The 16,764-nt window shown below is 33.9% G+C and overlaps 1 protein-coding gene across 7 annotated transcripts in view; it reads right to left on the reverse strand.

Annotated features, from left to right (window-relative positions):
* LOC125683318 (homeobox protein abdominal-B-like) overlaps positions 1–16,764 on the reverse strand; it is a 136,486-nt gene that overhangs the window by 13,555 nt on the left and 106,167 nt on the right. The window contains exon 1 of one of the 7 annotated variants that reach the window (XM_048924359.2): positions 9,574–10,799. The exons of 5 other annotated variants lie outside the window; for them this stretch is intronic. The gene's annotated coding sequence lies outside the window, so the exon portion shown is untranslated. Of the gene's footprint in view, positions 1–8,237; positions 9,050–9,573; positions 10,800–16,764 lie in introns of those variants that run through there. One more of the 7 variants, XM_056142099.1, reaches the window with a different exon arrangement.

The following is a 16,764-nucleotide window of genomic DNA, read 5'->3' on the forward strand; positions in this document are numbered from 1 at the left end:
TGCTGGATACATGTCTTTCAATAAGAAACATTTCCAAAAATTGGTAAGGGATGATTATATTAAATTGCCGAGTTATTTTGAGTACAACCCAAATCACAGATGGTAAAGTTAAAAAAGAAAGTGTCTGAAATACAAAGAGAGATAACTGTGATGGCTTTGTTTTACATTGTAACCTGATGTAATACGTATGATAACAAAGCCCATTAAAGAAAGCCCAGAAAAAAACTGACCGCAATAGATTTGCAGGTGCAAAGCTACGGACTGGCGTAAATGAAACCGTTATTTTAGTTTTTCTCAACCAGCACGTGTTACAATCCAGGAAAAATCGCAAGACACATCGGAAAATGGCAGAAAGAGGACATTTATAGGAGAGTGATGGGACACGAGGTGCTCACTTTCACACCTGCCATAACGCTACAATCTGGAGAGTGGTTGGAAGAAGTCTCCTCTACCTTATTTCTACCTGTGACGGATGGTTGACACCTGCAATCTGTTTTTTTATTATTTCATTTGTGTGAAAGGCTGCGTGCTTATTTACGTATCGTTTTGTATGGATCGGTAGAAAGTTTTCTTCTGATCATAATCTAGGTCAAAATCATCAAAGATGATCCTAATATCTGCTCTAATGATAGAAATAAATGACCACCACATTGCAATTAACTTTATATCTGATCTCTTGTTTGCTCAGGAAGAAATGAAAGTGACATTGAAATCACAGGTATGGAATCCAAACTAGCAGGATGAAGGCCAGTAAAAACGACTACAGAACCACTAAATCAGCATCACAAACAGTAGATCTGGAACCAACCCAATCCTCTAATTATCTCCCTTGGATGCCACAATCTCGCGTTTTGTCTGCGAGAATTTACGAGATAGGGAGCGACTTGTTGTTGTGTGTGGCCGGCCTGAGATGGGTAGTAAGCAGTAGAGCGGGTATCGTGTTTATGTGTGGGATAATTACTTGTCGTTCCCCAGGTTATTTATGCTAGAGATTCGGGAGAGTTTCCGGAATCCTCACCGGTAGGTGTCGCAACACCCACGGGATAGCTATAAACAGTGTATAAAAACTAACTACAGATACAGGCATGATGTGGTTTTTCGCCAAAATGAAAAAAACTCTATCTACAACATACCAAAGTAATTATAAACGTAGATTATCGACTTAATACGAAGCTGATGCTGGGATTTTTTATCAATAATAAAGGGCAGTACTTTTTTGCTGCTTTTAAAATGCAAACCAGTCTTCTATGTTTTACATAAAAATATTTATGATTAAATATTCCTGGTCAAGGAGGGTGAAAATATTACATTCATATGCTGATGAAATTCTCAAGATACAGTGAAAATCAGGACAGAACTATTAACACTATATTAAGCCCACCAAGAATGGTATGATGGGTGGTACCTGTGAATATGTGGCATATGTAAATAAGTCCCTTTCTGGAGCCAGCCACTACTTAAAATGGAATCAAAAGTCGCTAATTGAATAAAATAAATGTACATATATTATTTTAATTGTGTTCCATGCTAATTTTAGAGGTTGCCAGAAAATCATGTATGGATTTATACATTAAGTGCAGTTCTAAAAAAGGTCTATCCCTGCATTATTTTCTTAAAAGAAAATACATATTCTGAAAGAGCAAAACATATTCTAAATGAGCATAACACAACGCTAAGTCTTGCCTTTCTAGTTCAAAAAACAGTCATCGAGATATCTCTTAAACTCTTTAGATTTTCTGCACTGTAAAAACAGGAATGTTCAAATGTTGTTTACAAGTTTATTTAAACATCGTAGGTGGTTCACCAGACAAAGAGACCAATATCATAAATCAGGGCCACTCTCCCCGGCGGGATCCGCTGTGACGAGTGGTCCGTTTGGCCGAGAGGTCTTGGCCCCGGGTAGCACCTTCCGCTCTGTCTCACCATAGGCGGCGCTAACAGACCACGACCTATCCACATTTCAATCGATAGGTCTCTAACAAAGTTATCAGAAAACATTAGGGGTAATTGTTTCTTCCAGCCAGCAATGAACCACAAAGAACAAATCAAGGACATAAATGCGCCATCACTTATAGTAGGTCCTCGTGTATCCACACAAAAGTCATGGAGGGATCTTCTACAGAACTCTATACAACAGGTATTGAGAAATCTTTTAGAGGAGCGTTTTCTTTTATTGTTTCTTCTTATAAAGTCCGTAGTAATATTAATGTATGGCATTATGTAGACTTGTTAATGTAGGCTATATATAAAATGCAAGCTCCTTTTCATGTCTCGTTTGCAACGTCATAAGAACTTTAATACCAATTGCAAAACAGTGTTCATTGCAAAAGTAAATCCCAATAAGCAATATCATCACACACAAGTTTCAACAATTAATGAACGACAATTCCAAGATTTGTTGTAAGAAGGCAGAAAATCTTAAACTTATGCATAGGAATTTTGAGTAAAGATACCGAAAATTTTGATCAAAAGTCGAGGGTCGAGAACCCGGCCGGTGTTTCTGTAAAATTTCGTTTTCAATGAAGCATAATGCTTCCTCGTCTTCAAGATGTTTGCACCCAGAAGTACAGAATAAACGAGGGGTTGTGTTACAAACTCAAATACTTAATGCTTCTACAAGAATTAGTGCAAAATTACAACATTATGTCATGGATTCGGAATGACCAAATGTTAAATTTTCCTTCTAGCGAACATGATGCAAATCTCTAACCATAGTTCTCGGTTGAATACTGTCCTCCTCATATAAGATCCTAGGGATATTATATATTTATTATATTTCTTCGCTGTTCTGATAGCTGTTGTTGCCTGCATGCTTTTATTTAAATACCAAATCCCAGCTCCAGACCCGTCAAAGATTTACACACGGTAATTCCTATACCTCACATTGCAGGTAACTTTAACACCTTCCAATCGCAAATTATACACGACAAGGATATAATAAGACAATTTAATTTAGATGTATGTGCCTTTTGGAAGCGTAATTTGTATTTTAATGAGGTGCACACCATAGAATCATCCAGAGTGCAGATAGACTATCCGTTGAGTTACGATGTTGTGGTGACGTGCGTTTGCCTCCAGAATCTGCTGACGATTTTCGGATATTCTATATCATCCTGTTATCGACCAGGGTTTTGTTCTCTACATTTCAAGTTTCATGCAATAATTACACCTTCGTATTTCAAAACATGAGTTCCGGTATTTTAGTCGTAAAGACCCAAGGGTTATCGAAAGGACACAATTGGGATAGAATCCAGCATTGTCTATTCCCGATCTTTCGATCCAATTGAACAGAGCATATTTTATTGCAAATCGAATGAAAATCATGCTTAATTGTTGGGAAAGATTCAAATTTCTTAAGCTAGTTATTTTTACAACATTACATAGCACCCGCTTTGATATCACATAAAGGCACAGCATCATCTATTGCATACTTATAGTGGAAAAATGCTGAACGGACAGAAATGTCGAAACGGACAAAAACGACAGAGTGGAGGGATTTACTTTCTTTCTTATACACCTCCAATCGCCATGTTCTCACACAAAATAAAGTGTGGAAAGGTAAACCGTTACACAATTCCATACATTTAATTAAGGAATTGGGTCAGATTGTGAGCATAAATCAATCTGGCCTCTTTAGATTTAGTGATATTTTCAAATTTTTTAACCAGACCCTGGATAAACCACTTGCTGCATTTTTGAAAGATTATGATATGCGATTGCTTAAACCATACCAAGGAATAACTCTGAAAAGTGATAACAATTTGGTTCAAATATTTTAATCCAAATCAGAAAGTACAGAACACACCCAGTTGTTTACTTTTAATGAAGATACAAATATAAATAAAATGTTATTCAAGGATGAAAAAGTGAAGATCCCGAACAGATATCACTCTCGTCAATGTTATCAAAAATACAAAAGTTAGAGTAGGGCAAACACGGATCCCTGGGGATTTTACTCCACGTTATTCAATACTGAAAATTGAACTTTAATACTGTGAAAACAAATCACATGAGCTACATCAAGTAATTTTCAAACTATTGTGTGCTTGTTCCTCTTTAAACAAGAATAGAAATATTCTACATTTGTCAATGGAAATCTGTGATTATGGTTATTATATCGTAATATACGGACAGATGTACATGTACATAGTCAGATAATATACATCTGTCCATATACCACTATCTATGATAAATATAGCGTTCACTCAGCATGTATCAGACACTGAAATGACGCATATGGAACGCTGCGAAAAATGCTATACAAATTTGAACTCGCTCTTGATAATTGTTCTAAAGCGGTCTGTATTCATCATTTTGAATTTACGGTTTTTACGTGTATTCTATTTAAATATCTAGAATAGCGAAAATTAAACCACATCGAATATATGGCGGTATACAGTATATTCTTATAGAAAAGGAAAAGTATGGATGATGTATATCTTTGATTAGTAACCACGAACTAGCACCACTAGACTAGATTTTGTTCATCTTTACGAATTTAACAAACTATTTCTTTCGAAATGTAAATTTCGCTTTATATATATGTACGTGTACATTCATATACACGTGTATATATATATATATATATATATATATATATATATATATAAAGCACGGAAATAGCAATGGACTCTTAAATTAGCATAAATGTCCTAAGTGATAAAGCACAGAAAATTTCACTTTATTTGGATACCCACTTCCGCCCCTACCCGGGGTTGAACTCACGACCTGCGGAACCAAATCTCCTAGCAGCATGTAACCAGCGGCTAGACCGCTCGACCATCTAGGCAAATATCCACACACACACACACACACACACACATGTATATATATATATATATATATATATATATAGATATAGATATATATATATATATATTATTATTATTATTATGAAAAGTTCAGGACATACTGCCGGCGAAAAAATCAGTACAAAAACCAAGTTGTAGGTGTTAATATTGAGACACTGAATTAAATGTTATCATATATATATATATAGAAGATAAACACAGAATAAAGTAATATGGAGGTAGAACAATATCGGAATTCTAAAGCTTTAGAGTGTTTAAGAGGTTATTATGCATTATGATATTTATGGTAGTTATGTTAAGATTTTTTAAATCTAAAACTTATTAAACACTTTGTTACCATACATGGTATAGTGTATAGGTAACAAACAGATGCAAGACAAATCCATCCGTGTTATTGTCATACATACACAATGTAAACAGCCAATGATCCCTATGTAAGACACGGTTGTATTTTTTTTACCTAAGAAAACTAAGTTTGATTTAAAAATGCATAGTGTAACTTATATACCTATATTTACACCTAGGAGGAGGGTCAGGGTACATTGAAAAACTGATTTTAGTACACTAGATGTTAAAAATAGCAATGTAAAAAAAAAGCCCCAAAACCCTCCCCCCCCCCCAAAAAAAAAACCTAACCCAAAACAAAACCCCCGAAAAACAGTGGCAAAGTGTCCAATAAAAACATGTAATTCGGTGTCTCTAAAGTCAAAGTACTCTTTTATTTACAGCGTGTTTTTATACTGAGGTAAAGCAAGTTTCTATAAAAAGCTTGTGAGAACTATTGAATGCCACACACATGACTCTAATGAACTTGTTTACAATTAAGGCAAGATTGTATCGGTGTGTGTTGATACTTTGTACAAATTATTTATGTCTGTCTTTCTAAGAAACAAAAACGTTTATTTACATATCCTACCATATTGTAATTTAAATGAAGATGCTTTATTGGAATATCTAGTCTTAGAATAATTTAGAAACATGGTATATTCACAGAGCACGGATTGTATGTTTTCTCATCTGTGTATATTTTTAAAACACGATACTTGCACAAATTTTACATCAGAAGGGAAAGGCAACAGATCTTCGCCAAATAAAAAGCGATGGACGAGGTAAGTCTTATAATCGTTCGTTATGAGAGCGGCTTTGTCTGAAACTATGCGTTTTATAAGCTTCCAAAAACCTGTAAGATAAGACAGTGTTTTCACGTCGAGGTCAGAGCTATCAAGCAGTTATCTAAAGTTAGCCAGAATGCATATTACACATGTTGACGATTTTTATGGTTTCCGATAACATATGCATATTCCAACGTGAGAAGACTTCTATATTTTTTGTCGATGCAACAAGCCTTCTGTGACATGAGCGTGGAGTGGCTCGAGAGTTTGCCTACATGCACATATCTGGGGCCACGCCTTTGCCACCAGAATGCCCCTGGTCTGGCGAGGTATACACCAATAGGTGCGGGGTTATCTCGTACACATTAAGACAAACAGATGCCAGTTATCTACGACTAAAAGCCTGGCTCACACAACCCTTAAAACTAAGACGAAATCCCCATCAGTTAGTCCACATCACACATAGTAAAACTGATAGTAAACAATACAAAATTCGCTCTTAGATGGTACTGTAGCGAATGTTGGAACACTCCAAAATTCTCCTGCAAACGCTAAAAAGACCTTTTAAGACTCCTTTTACAATAAAATTCTTCAAACGTAACTAAAACAGTATGAATACAGAGAGGATTGTGACCAAGGGAATTTCATGTCTTACAGTAAATAAAAAACGTGCGAAGATTTAAGGAGGCTGCTTCTCTTTCAGGGGTAACTATCCTTTGATTCGCAATTTTTGCGGTGAAATTCCTTTCCACAGTTATGAGTAATACACATTTGTGTTCCGCAAGAATCAAAGAGAAGGACTGAAATAGTGTTTCATTCCTACCTAACGCATCACTTCAACATAACACCACAAAGATTCTTGGAAAAATCAAATCTTTCCACTGTAAATTGTACACATATACAACAAAATAAAATCTGAAAGACACCTTATATTGTTGCATAAAAGGGTCTTTGCAAAGTTATTTAGACACATCAACAATTTGATATTAAATAACAAAAAAAATGAATAAAAAATAAAGAGAGAGACAAAAATTAAACATGGTAATTTCCTACTGGATCGTTTAAGACATTGACTCTTTAACATATTGATGGAAAACTAAGCTTAAAATGTTTCAAAAGATGTAATTTTCCCTTTATAATAATATAACACATTTCAATGAATATAAACAAAAAGGATTTAAACACTTTCTCTTTTCTCGACAATTCTTGGGTATTGAAATTTCAGGGCTTGATTTTGTAATGAAAAAGTGTTTGCCTATTGGTGTTGCTTTTCTTATACGGGAAAACGTATCATTAAAATATAGAATTTCAACAAACATAAAGTGTGAAAGCACCTAGATGTCTGCACGTGTTGGTATCACTTGACAGCCACACCGTTGGCATGTTTGAATCAATATTTAATAAACCAAGACAGTAAAAAATATCACGAAATAATAAGAAACAATGGATCATTTATTATTACTTAAGAAAAAAATTAATTATCATAAAACTGAATTTAATGAAAACTATACAATACATGTAATCAAATAACATGTTACTAATTGTAAGTAATAAAACATATACACTTATTTATTAAATGAATCTTTTACTAAAAAAAACCCAAACATATCTATTATACTTAGTAATAAACATGTACACATATACTATTAATCATTTCAGCAAATATGAAAGTTTTCTATTGAAAATTTAAATACTTTATAAGCAACTTCGCTTATATTAAAGAAAGTAGGAAATAGATTTATTTTACGAAAAGTTATAGTAATTATGATAATTAAAAACTTATATTTTCAGAAAAATAGTCATTATTCCAAATAATATAAACAATACCTGATTGCCATCAGTGTGCATATAGACTACCGACACAGTTCTCCTCAAGATGTGAAGATGAACATCTCACGAAACAAAGACTACAGAATGTTTAATATCATGAATAGAAAAAGAGCTTCAACGGATTTTTCAAATAAGTATGGACCCGAGGATTAGCAAGTGACGACATTAATTTTAGATGTTAACACGGCAATGTGTATGTAAGCACTTCCATTGATGCAAGATCGATAGATCTGAATCAAATGCATTCCATGCACGTGTATCGATTTTAGAAGATTGTTCAATAGTAACAGAGCATTGTTTTTGTTTTTTACGTTCTACAAGGAAGAATTCACTATGCCATTTTCCCCTGCATTAAGCGTTTGTTTATCAAACATTCACAACATTCAAACCCAGTTTTAACAGCAGTATGACTACAGAGACTAATATAAAATTAACATAAATTTACGCAGCTGTTCAATATTTTTTTGGAATTATATAGTCTTACCAGAGAAAAACTTCGTGATGTTCCTCCAAGGCTTGGAACACCGTGTGTCTGTTAAATCTGTGTGAAGTATGTCAAGTGTTATGGTCAAATAACACTTGTTCTACATGCAGACACAATGTTATTGACATTATAAACCACCTTATGAAAACGAAAACTTCCACCCCACACTTTTAACACAAATTTATCATGAACTCCAAAATTTTTCCAAAACACGTCTTCATTTAAAGAATTAAGTAGCATTATTCCCATTTATGTTCTCCATTAGAGATCTACGGCAAAGTTATTTTTGATTCTTTGTGGTAGATGACACTACTATTGGAATATTTGTTGCATTGAAACAAATTCACCCCGTATTTAGAGATCATTTTGAAGGAAATCTTGATTTGTCAATTGTACAAATTTTTGCATGATGTCACACGAAGAATATCTAGGTTTGATTTGTAGTAGCGAGACGGAATACTAATTATTTGCCACCTAGAAACACTCGTAAATTACCCTTCAAAGTCTCTAAATGTTTGCCGCCAGGTGAAAACATTTACATATATAGGACCATAACCTTAAAAGTATCTGATAAAAAGGGTTTCTCCAATTGACTCACGTGTAGTGAAAAAGGTGCCATTATAAAATAAAACAATACACCTCTATTGTGGAATCTTTGAACAATGAAACACATCAGTAAAGTTCTTTGAATATATTCAATATTTTAATTTGTTATATGATGATTGCAAAAATATGTATCACTATTCTAGTTACGTATATGACAGTATTTACACAGATTAAAAAAAATAAGAAAAAAATATCAGTGCTGTTTCCTTGTGAGATATTGTAATTAAATTTTTCCTGGGTCTCACTCATGCAATAAGGTCGCCGTTTGTTTAAAGTAGAAGTATCGAATTTTCGCAAATTGCACAAAAATTGATTCAGGACTCGTAAATTCGGGTCATAAAAGGAAATTTAACCATTGTATGTTAAATGACGAAAATGGTTTTCGGCAATTTTTACCCGGGGTCTGAGATTGTAAAGCGTGGTAATTTCCGTACCCCACGATCGTAAAACAAATCCCGCCCAGCATCATTGCCCCGAAGCTTTTCTGAAGGGAGAAAAATACATAAAAATTGTCATAATAATATAAACTACCTCTATTTATCTGTGTTATGTTTGATAAAACAGAAAATCACCAAGCCTCGGACAGTCTACGAGGACTTTCGCAGAGGGGATAAAAAGTCGTAAGTCAAATGATTTGCATATTTCTATTCGTTAAAACAGGTTTAATGACGCATGTTTGAATCACAGGGATCGTGTATTATTTATAAAAAATAATCAGTAAAAGAGTTACCTGGGACGGCCGTGCACGGACGGAGAATCCAAAGTGTGGTGTCTTGAATTGGCTCTGGACTTCGGACAAAGTGATCTAGTCGTCTTACAGTGCATGTGATTACTCATACAGAAAGCGAATCGGTCACCAATGAAGTGAAACAAGAGTCAAGGACCATCCATCGAACTTATTGGGGAGATACAACTCTTACTCCAAATGAAAAAGTGTGCCTAAAAGTCACTGAGAATATTGTTTAGCCATCTTTAATTATGGAGCAGTTTACACACGACGGGGAATAGGTCTACCCATCCGCAACAGCAAATAGTTCGTGTTCCAGAATGTATTACCACGAGCACCTAACGGCCTTGCCGCAGTGTTTGATGCTAAGGTTTATTTTAAAATTCTTTTAGACACCTGCAAAATCCAGATGCTATAGAGCCCGTTTTTAATTTCCCTGCATCCCTGGTCACTTTCACAATACGGTTTGTACTGTAGTGTATAATTTTGCGTCTATTGCTCCGTGGTTCAGACTTGGGAAGTCCCATACAAAACTACTCTACTTGAACTAACGGTGGTTTGACTTTTAATTCGGCTCATATCAAGGGTCTATAGTTACAATGAAATATCGTCCGTATAAAATGGAACATATCATTATTAAGCATTAATGAGAAAATAAGAAACACAAAACCTCGGTGTGGGTATGTATCTGTGATTTTTTATAGCATTTTCTGATGTTGTAATATTGGGTGGAATTTAAAATTCCACATGTTAATTGATTTACCACCTAATAAACATTTATGTATTGTAATTTATAATTTTATTTTGATTCAAGTTAAGCACGAAAAAACAGGTTCATGCGTTTAATTCAAATGTAAAATTGTTTAGGAATATACAATTAATTTTTACGAAACGAATACTATAATGCTACATTTTAAACAGAAAAACCTATTCTTTAAAAGATTTAAAAAACAAGCTATCGAAGTTATGAATTTTTTTTCATTGAAAATATTTGAATTTAAATTGTTTACTGTTTGAAATAATTATTTCACTAATTATATCCTCAGTTTGGACTTCATAATTTTTTATCAACGAGAAATACTAATGGAAAAGAAAAAAATCGTTTTCTGGAAAGAAATCAATGCAACACCTGCATTTATGACATGTCACGACAAAGCCGAACGTGCTTATTTTGGAGTTTCAAACAAAATTACGCTTCTATGCAGAAATGTAAAAAAAAAAAAAAAAAAAGCCTCCCCAAAACAACAGATAATGAAATGTAATGCGAATAAGGATATTGCTGCAAGTTATTTGGATGGTTAATTAACAGATAATGAATTAATAAAACAGAGTTATGTTTGTAACTTTTCTTTTCCTATTGGGACATTACTTTCATTTCGTGCTTCATTTACCTACATATAAAGAATGAAACATGCTCCAAATTTGAAACCAATACCATTTTTTATACCTAGGATGTTTCTTGGAAATTGTTCATTATTCAAGGGTGCTCAAAATAAATAATCATTGCCAGAAATATATCTCTAAATTACAAAAATAACGAGTTGCGTCTACAATAAGAGGAGAAGAAAATATACCGAGTTATGCAGCATGGTTAAAAAAAACCTTGATTTTTCCGTCTTTAACGGTCTACGTTTTCTTAATTTTTTTTTGAAAATTTGATATTCATAATATCTGCAACCAAATTATAACAAGATATATACACAACCCTACACCGTTTTTTAGCATGTGATCCTTGGGAAATCTCCAAAGCACACAGTATATTTTTTTTAAGAATAAAAATTACGAAGAACGATTGGTTTTTAAATGAATTATACACTGATATTTACATTTCCACGTTCGTGTTTTAATTTCAATCGTATTTACTAAGTTGTATTTATAACCTAAAACTTTTATGATCTAAATTAATTTCTAAAATAGAAAGAAAACTCCTTATCGCTCCTTTATACTTTAGTTTTTAAATATGAATTATAACCACAGTTATAAAACCATGATTACATAAAGGACAAACATAAAAAATACAATTTCAGGTTAAGATATCTGCTATAATATGCAAGGATATCATTTTGGATTTTTGTTGGACGTAGGTGATAGATGTATACTTAATAACACGATTATCTGAATACTGGGGAAATCGGATCACGGGGCTCCTCTTGACTACCAAATGACTATCTCATTATGCCACAACAGCCGCATTAAGCGAGGTTTTATGCCCCTTTGTGGAAATGCTGAAAAATGAATTATGTGCGCCAAGCTTGAGAACTAATTGTCTATCTTTGTCTATGTTATTAAGGCATATGGCGGTCCTCTATCCGGATTAGTATTTTTATTTCTTTTTGCCAGAGAAAGGTGTTGAATTTGAAATTTTAGAGCGGGAATCCCAACGATTTATTAATTCGGAAAGAGTAAAACGCTCGTAAAAGTGCAGTTAAGGCCGGTCATTGCTAGTTCGAACAGCTAGCCCAAAGACTCTAATAATCATAAAAATAATATGCGTAAAAGGACATAAAAATTTCAACAAAGTGAGGCTGAGATTTGGACATGGGCAAGCAATGGGGTAGATGTGACAAAGGTTCTGCTGAAAGGCGGAAAATAGAAGTGTTATAAAAGTTTGTAATGACCTTAGATTGAATTGTCCATGTTCGTTCGACACGACATCTGTATTAGGAAAATTACTAGCTCAATTGTATGTCCATCAAGTCTTCAAAGGAACATCGATTTTATATCAGTTTAGGTTTTCGACCACGAAAGAAAACACACACACTTGCTATTTTGTAAGCCATTTTGCTGTGGGTATTATTGTCTAGGTTTTCTGTGCAGATCGAAGTTTATGAGTCTTTACTTCCGTTGTGTTGAGTAGTTTGAGCATGTGCAATTTGCCTACATCAGAGTTCTACTCCAGAATTACCCTAGACCGTCGCAGATTCTTTTGACGTTTGATAATTCACCATGGAATATAAAAGAAACTTTGATGCATTCATCACTGTAAATTTTATTACTTTAATTTAGCACACTTTTCAATATTGCCCGCGGAGGGCTCTTACAAACAAAATGGCGAGCAGCTACAAAAATCCGGGCCACCCCAAACTCTCGTAAATTCTCGCAAAGCTGTCAAAACTCCACTCAAACGAGACCTACTCCAATCATATGAAAATGATAAAAAGTCAACAAACGCAATATCGTGTACAAAACACAAGAAGATTTGGAAAGATTGTACACATATCGCACAAATTGCATTCTTCCCTGCGTGGTTCAGAGAGACCGTGGAAACTGAGTTATAACACCGACAGAGCTTTTCCTTTAATTTCTGGCTCTAGATCCCCAACAGTACACAGACAGTAGATCAAGCAACAACAAAACGTCAAATTCATATTACAAAAACTAATCCCCAGAATCCGTTTTACATCAATTATCAGAAAAGTGCCACACATAGAACCTAGTCGTGGGAATAGAAATAGACTTATATAAGAGTTTTCAACCTACGTCTTAAAGGTACTAGAATACAAAATATTCTTTTAGAACCAACATAATAATCAAGAATAAAACCAAACATAGGAAAGAACCATAATACAAATACAGCAAAGGTGTGTCACAGGTGGCCGCTCAAATATTAATTTCAGTCAATTGCAATTAATGAATTTGAAACTATTCTGTACAGGCACATATTGAGAGCACCACATCAACAGGAATTACTTATTTAGCATCTGTTAAGCTTTGATTAATAGGAATATTTCATTATATTCGAAGCGAGATTACATATATCTTTTAAATCTTAAAACATTTTCATTAATCGATAAATTTTGCAACAGGTTGTTCGGTAATCACATTTTTAATGGACTAGTTATCAATTATATAGTGTAACAACAGGTTTCTTAAAGGTTTTTCGTTTTTGGATAGGAGATTGATTTTACAAAGTTTCTATTAAAAAAAATCCAAAATATACCAAAAGGAAGGTAACACGCGGAGGGCTGTAATAAAACTGAAATAGCCTTTCAAGTCATTAAGACAGCAAAAATAGAGTCTGTGAATGAAGCCTCACCAACACCAGCGAAGGGTGTCGACTATTAACTTTACAGTTGTTTTGTGCTGTCGTTATTTGTATGGTAGGTACTAAAACCATCTCATTGTGTAACTCAAGTAATGGTGAGAATGAATTTGTTATTACATGTTAAGTTCGGAGAGCTGTATTCCTCACGATATGTCATAAACCGCCATGTGTTTGGACCCTATACCAGCAGCGATATATAATAATGCAAGAATTTCAACAACATTTGCCACAAAATCAAGACTATTCTGTTACAGGAAACCCCTCCGCCATTGCAAATAGATCCCACACAAGCAGAAATAAAGGGTGCTTTATAATTTTTAGACTGCTGTGTTTACGATTTCCCGGGAACTTTATTGGTGTTGCATTTCAAACGCCTGAAAATAACTCTAATACTTGATATGCGAATAGTAATTACAATGTGGCTTTTTCCAGTAAAGAATAGCACCTGTGCCTCAAGTTATACCTATATGTCAGCACTTATTAGTATTAATGCATTTGATTGAAATAAAATCTATAACGTCTATGTCTTATCTCCTTTATGGAATGATAAACAGGTATTTCATATTGAGTTCTCTTCACACATGTACAGTATCAACATAACGTTTTACGCCCAGTAAATGGATTTGTGAGCAAAAACTTCAACGGTTCACTGCGATCCTGAGTATGAAGTAACTCAGCCTCACTGTCATATAATCGACAGGTTATGGGGGAAATAAATGATTTAATGAGTCGTTGCCTATGATCTTATTTCATTTTTGTTAGTTTAATTATTTTCCATTTAGTGTGGTAGATACTGCAGGTTTTCAAACAGAACGTGACTAAGGATCACGTGATATTTATATTTTTGAGAAAAGAGAAATGGCTTTTTTCTTGGAAGCTAATTGTTTGTTTATTTCTACATTTGTCATTCTCAGTCTCCGTGTTTGATGGAGAGTTTTCAATTGCTGTAACCATAAATATTTCAGCGCTTCATCACAACAAACGTTTTGAACGAATGTGTTTTGATAAATTATTCGTTTCAGACTATAATGTGCTTCCACATAATACTAGATGAGAACACTAAACAACGTAACACATACAGAGTCGTTCAGTCTATCTAGCACTAAATTATTTGTACATGTAAGTGTCCAGCAGATTCTATACCGTTTACAAGTCTCCAAGTCACAAGTTATGTACATAGTACATATGTAATACAAATGTTTATGCAAAGTATTTAAGTTTTAAAGCTGCAAACAATAAAACATACCAGGGTGCATCATATTCAGTCACTATAATGCTTATCAGTAGAAGTCTGTAGAACGTGTCAAGGTGTATCATATTCAGTCACTATAATGCTTATAAGTAGAAGTCTGTAGAACGTGTCAGGGTGTATCATATTCAGTCACTATAATGCTTATCAGTAGAAGTCTGTAGAACGTGTCAGGGTGTATCATATTCAGTCACTATAATGCTTATCAGTAGAAGTCTGTAGAACGTGTCAGGGTGTATCATATTCAGTCACTATAATGCTTATAAGTAGAAGTCTGTAGAACGTGTCAGGGTGTATCATATTCAGTCACTATAATGCTTATAAGTAGAAGTGTGTAGAACGTGGGTATTTTAGAATAAAGAAAACCCCTGTAGACTGCATCTGAATATTTATGCCTTGAAATATGCTTAATGAACCTGGAACAATTTGCGACAGATTGTTTGATAATCATTTATGATAATATAATAGTTTTGATTAAATAGCGCAACAACAGGTTTCTTTAAGTTGATTTTTAAAAAAAAGAAAAAAAGTTTATACATGGTCATGTATTGAAAATACGTATAATACGTATCGAATTAAAATCCATGCAAGATATATATATATATATATATATATATATATATATATATATATAAGAAGTTGATTCGGCACAGTTTCTGAACTTCAATACCCTTCAGTACAGTTGTAAATAAATATTGAAAATCAGAATGACACATTTCATAAAAAACAATCATTTACGGCAATTATGACTTTATATATATATATATATATATATATATATATATATATATATATAGTAGACTTAAAATAACGCACATACATGTAAATAACGCACACACATGTACATAGTAAACCTAAAATATCACATATATACATAAAAGCTAAAAAGATACATATATTACCAAACGTTTAATGATCATGAATTCTGTACATATGGAAACTGAAGTCACCGTACCTGGACGATTTGGCTAGACAAGAGTCCGGGAACATACCATCGTATAACGATGTGATGACGTAACAGACGGTGAATACAAATACCACTGATTTTTAATTCGCCAGACCAGAATTAAGTATATACTTGGTTCTAATGTAGATAATTATGAAGTATTTAGCATTTTTTGTTTGGAATTAAAAATGCAAATGAGGGATATGAAATATAAACTACATTACATAATTCTTTTTTTATTTTGAACGCTCGGTTCCTGCTAATACAATTTTATTTCAAATCGTCGTTGGATATTTTTGTAAAATAACTGTCTTTGGGCGTTTTTGCAGCGTAATGCTTGGATTGCGTTTCAGATAATAACACCCTGGGTGTAACTCGCAGTTACAACGGCTGGAACGGACCTACGTCAACACTCAACCCACCGATATTAGTGTATAGATTTCTGAACTGCAGTACCCTTTCCAAATATTCCGAGAACAAACAACAAATGTTATTAGATCATGAATATTCAGTCCAAACGCATCCTCATTGAAAACCCGAAATGCCGACACAAAAGAAACAGATGTAGTGAACATTTGTTTAACACTGTAAATTGTACAAACCTGGAGAAACAGTATTTGTGTGGTACCCATTGTGTGGTCGATGGGAAGAAGTTATAAAGGATAAACTTTTGTACATTAAGAACACCATAATATTTAGCAGCAGGTTACATGCCGATTTATAGGAATATAAATTACTGAACCGCAGCCGTTAGTTCTCTCCGGCACATGACTGAATGATCTATGGACAACAGCAGAACACAGAACACGATGAATTATGATAAGAGTTTCTCAGAGTTGTTGAAAACAGGATATTGCCATTATGATGGGGGAAGAAACTAGCAAAAATAGAACCATAGTATTGTCGAAATCAATTAGAATCTCAGGAGGAAATACTGACCATGTATTCGATATC

This window comes from Ostrea edulis, chromosome 6, assembly GCF_947568905.1.
Source record: "Ostrea edulis chromosome 6, xbOstEdul1.1, whole genome shotgun sequence".
NCBI lineage: Eukaryota > Metazoa > Mollusca > Bivalvia > Ostreida > Ostreidae > Ostrea > Ostrea edulis.